The sequence below is a fragment of the Mercenaria mercenaria genome, chromosome 8 (genome assembly GCF_021730395.1).
Source record: "Mercenaria mercenaria strain notata chromosome 8, MADL_Memer_1, whole genome shotgun sequence".
Classification (NCBI taxonomy): Eukaryota; Metazoa; Mollusca; class Bivalvia; order Venerida; family Veneridae; genus Mercenaria; species Mercenaria mercenaria.
In genome coordinates this window covers 724,443-729,556 of record NC_069368.1, presented here as the reverse complement: position 1 = coordinate 729,556, position 5,114 = coordinate 724,443, and the positions used below count along the sequence as shown (strand labels likewise).

Below are 5,114 nucleotides of genomic sequence, written 5' to 3'. Positions count from 1 at the left end.
CCATGCTGGTCGCAAACCCACTATGTTGGTTTTCCCATGGCGCGGCTCATATGTTGTTTTGTTTGTCTGTTTCTAGAGAAGGCTGGAGGGTACATTGATATACTTGGCATTTGACTGTTTATGTGCAGTGTTAAGTCTTATGTCACAACAATAAAAGGCGCAAAATTTGGCAGTTTTGTGTGGAGAGAAAGCCCTAATTATTTCAGGTAGAGGGTATACCTTCAAAAGCACATACGGGTAGCTTCTCAGAACAAAATACTCATGCATTCGAATCGACAGCGGCGACTGGGCAATTCAGAAAGAGTGATGTGACAACTTGATCATAAATATTTCTTCATTTCCTTATCTCTAAGTTAATATTGAGAGAAGAGAGACAATATTGTGTTATGACCATGGTTTAAGGTATCCGATCCATAAATAGCACATATCACTTCGGCAGTTATCGGACGATGTCGGTATTTTCCGGAATTTTCATTCAGGAACTTAGTTTTATTTTATTTTTTACATTTTTGAATATCATTTAATAAAACCATTAATAAAAAGACAAATACATAAAGAATTTTTACCAATAGTTTTCTATTATCAAAAAATTACGGAGTTCTCGTCTACTCTCTTACAACGAGATGCAATGGCGGCGCCCATGAAAAAACATTGCGAATGCCGATTTAAAAAAAGTAAACAATGATAAACGTTTCACATTAGAATTAACAGTCTATCGAGTGATCATATGGTACGATGGGCGCCAAAATATTATCATTTATTGTGCTAACAAGACCTGTCGGCTCTGAATATGCTGTGAATAGCCCAAAACATCCGGGTTGACGTCATTTCGACATGTACAATGATCAGATGATATAGAAAGTAGGCATCGAAAACAACGATTGTCCACAAAACGCTTGATTTAGGTAGGTGTTTTATTATTTGCTTGTAAAAATTCAATGGAAGAAATTTTTATGAGATTATTTATAAATTCGTAAACATTTCTACAGGTAACTGAGGTATATAATCGAAGTGCATGTCAAATGGTACAGTACCACAAAACAGGCAATGTTCCCAAAGGCAGTTGCTAGGGGTCCGGTCACCGGACTTCTAGACCTGGAATCTAGAGGTCCGGTAATCAATACGAATGCTGAGAATGGTATTTACAAAGAGGATTTCAGAAGTTTGCTCTCGTATTTTACTTGTCATTTTAAATGCTTTGTAAGTGACAGGAAACAGAAGTATTTATAATTCTTTAGTCCTTGAAAAAATGGATCGCAAGTTCGATAAATTATAAATAGGAATTCGTACGCTGTACATAATCGGAGGCATTTATCAGATAAATATATTCTCCTTATAAACAGTTCTCAGTATTCATACTAATTGGGACAAATTGGGGGAAAACATGCTTTTTTGCTTTGGAACTGCTTCCTTTTAACGCAGGTAGATTTATACAGGAAACAGCCCTGACAATGATAATACAGCATTAAATAGTACATGTATATTGAATACTGGACCTTTAGACTCCAGGTCTTGAGGTCCGTTTACCGGATCCCTAGCCACTTCCTTTCCCCAAAGGCCAAACCAAAAATTTCAGATGCACTGCAGCACGAAGTAGTAAGCATGTTATTTTGATGAAAAAAGATCTTAAAATAGGATTTGATAAAATATATGAATTGTGTTGAATATAGTAATTGATAATTCTTCAAATTTGAATGTAATTTAAACTACTAGCTGGGGGACTGCTACAAGTACTGTTTATGTATTGATATTGAAAATTAATACAAGCTACATGTTATATGTACAAAGCTGTTACTGCATTGGTTATAGCCCTTTGGCATCTGTGCGCCATTTGTAAGCATCAATGTTAAATAAATAAGTTGTATTTGCGAAAAGAGTTATTTTAGACCTCAAAAGGTTTGTTATTGGTTTAATTTGATAGATTGAGGTACATCTTATCTATGCTATGATATGTCTGCGTTTATATTAATGTTTGTTATGTTTTGAAAAAGATGGAATGCTTCTGTAATATGTTTTCGCTACTCAATGAAAATTTATGATGTCAATAAATTTATAATAATTTATATCTGAACAAGTTTTCTTGAACCGAGGATTTGTTAAGTTCGTTTCAGTTTTGACACAGAAGTGTGAATTACATACAGTCTTGGTATATTCTCTAGTATAACATGTATAACATTTGCATTGACTTTCATATTTTTTGTGCTACTGTTACAACCTTGATGATTCTTATTATACATTTTAAAGAAATGATAGGTTAGGCATCCCTTTACCGGACCTAGAACAGAGTAAGGCATACTGCCAACCATTATAATATACAGTAAACACATTTAGTGTTTAACATCTGCAAACATATCCTAGTAAATCCATTGAACGGCTTGCTACATTTATGACTGAAATAAAATGTATAATTATAAGGCTATTATTAAAAATCATTTGTTTGTGGTAACATGACCTACCTGTGAAAATCGCTGTTACCCAACTTTTTTTCCTGGACATTCGGATGAAGTGTTTTTCCCTATATGATTATATACAAAAAAAAAAATCCCTACCAACCGACTCATACAAAAAACTTTGGATTGTGTTACGCGAGTCTCTGATGTTTTCTTTAGTGCTGGAAAACTCTTGTCTTACACCCTGGATGTAAGATGACAATTGTCCTGTCATATGTATAACGAACTATGTCTGTATAATGTACATATATTAAAAACATTCCTAATTTTTTTTTGCAGCAATGGTCTGTGTTGATGCTATTTTCTCTGAAAGCAAACTGTCAGTAATCTGCAGCCATTCAGCTACTGTTCCAGAAACTTGAAGAAAGGCGTAAAAAGGTTGCTTTTATTTCTCATTTTGCCTTTATTAGGTTCATACAGAAGAGATAAATTTGCTAAGTTTAAAATTAACTTTAGATAAATTGTGAAGAGCCGGAGTTGTGACTTTAATTCATAGTGATTTATATTTAAGCCGCGCCATGAGAAAACCAACATAGTGAGTTTGCGACCAGCATGGATCCAGACCAGCCTGCCTGTTTGCTTTCAAAGCCTATTGCAAATAGAGAAACTGTTAGCGAACAGCACGGATCCTGACCAGATTGCGCGGATGCGCAGGCTGGTCTAGATCCATGCTGGTCGCAAACCCACACCATGTTCATTGTTGGTTTTCTCATAGCGTGGCTCATTTTGTTATTTGTGGTGTGATATGCCAAAGACGTATATGACTTCAGTCTTCGTTTTATGATCATGTATATGAGGGAGTTTTCTTTCACATAAAATGTGCTGTTATCATTTTGCACATGTCCAGCTAATATATACATGTAAGTCATATACCTTCAAGCTGTGTATTGTTGAAAATGTGATAAAAACTTCTGTCTCACCCAACAATTTAGTGTATTGTTGTTAAAAAAACATGTTTAGACTTGGCGTGATCCTTCATTGCATGTCATACATCTTGATGAGGTCACTTTTATTCATGTACACCCCATTGTCATTGGTCAATGAGGTATATAGTGTCAACACTGTTTGAACTGTCTGCCCATCAGTCCCACATTCTGGTGTACATTCTGATGTACCATTTCCATCCAGTTAAAATTAATCATGTATACTTCATCAACATGAAATGAACATTAGCATATTATCAGAACAGATAATTATTTTTTTAATTATTCCCCATTTGACTTGACAATATTACATAGATCTGTACAACAGCTTCCATATTCAAATGAAAATTGGTATAAATCATGAAGCAAACATAAGCATAATGTCAGATTATTATTTTTTGAGTTATGCCCCTTTTTATTATATCACATCTGTACATTGTTTCCTCTGCCTCTACTACATATTTCATGAAATTCAAATGAAACTTTGAATACATCATCAGTATGAAGTGGACATGTGCTTATTGTCTGACCCTGTTTTTAGTTAAGTCCCTTTTTGGGACTTAACATTATTACAGCTATATCAGTTCATAACTTTCAGTTTTCATTAAATTCAGAGTTATGCCTTTTTGAACTTTTTTAATTCATTTTATAAGCATTCTGAAGGGGCATAAGTCATACAATATGAAATCATTCCTGCTTTTAGTATTTAAAATTAACTCAATTTTATAATATTCCTACTTGATCTTAATGTTGATAATTTGTCTCATTTCAGTGAGCTGCCATTACCACAGTACCTCAGCTATGTAGGAACCATGACATTCGGGCATTTCTGTTCTGTTGAAATAATACTTGAGCTGGAACCATGACATGAAAGAAGACCTTAGGAAATATATGCAAGTGGAGATTGAGACATTAAATTTGAAAAATGAAAAGACTTATGAAGCAAATAGCAAGTTCTGAATGCTTCAAACTAACTGTTAGTAGACTTTGGATGATTTACTGCAAACGTAGGGCAAAAAAGACTCAGATACACATGTATCATAACAATGCTTACATGCCAAACTTCCAGGGCATCTATACAGGAGAATTCAGTTGAAAGTCCAGGAGATTTCAGAATTTACATTGTACCTAGTTTAATAGTATAATTAAAAAGATAGTTCTGAATTCTTTTTAGTAAATCTGATTCATTTTTAAATCTACAAGGTATTGTCATCATTTGTTGATCTTTGTCAGGTTTGGTCTTGGTTAACATTTTTGCTTATGTTCCTCTTTTCTTCGAAACTATAAGAAATATAGCTTTGAAACTTAGTTCACCTGTTTATCATCATTAGATAGCCAAGAGTCATAATTCCCACTTCTGTCACTTTTTGGCAGAATTATAACTCCTTGTGTACCTAGAAAATTGGAATTTCTTGGTTAAATATTTGGTTAGATTAAATGTTCCATACTTTAAGAGCTATAGCTTGAAACTTTATATGCTTGTTTATCATCATTAGTTGACTAAATAGGTCATGAACCATAACTATTGCTTGTATTCTGTCAGAATATGGGCTTTTTAAATTTGTATTGCTTGGTCAATTTTTTGTTTAGCTCGACTATTTGAAGAATAGGTAGAGCTATCCTACTCATCACGGCGTCAGCGTCGGCGTCACACCTTGGTTAATTTTTTCGTACCATTTCACATATTGACAAAACTTTTTGAGGTAATGCTTTAAAACTTTCAACACTTGTGTACCATCAC

The 5,114-nt window shown here is 34.0% G+C and overlaps 1 long non-coding RNA gene across 1 annotated transcript; it reads left to right on the top strand.

Moving 5' to 3' along the window:
* The first annotated feature begins 429 nt into the window (after positions 1-429).
* LOC123538956 (uncharacterized) lies at positions 430-4,770 on the top strand. The gene is made up of 3 exons (XR_008371961.1): positions 430-905; positions 2,730-2,828; positions 4,146-4,770. It is a non-coding gene; the product is annotated as an uncharacterized LOC123538956 (long non-coding RNA).
* The last annotated feature ends 344 nt before the right edge of the window (positions 4,771-5,114 follow it).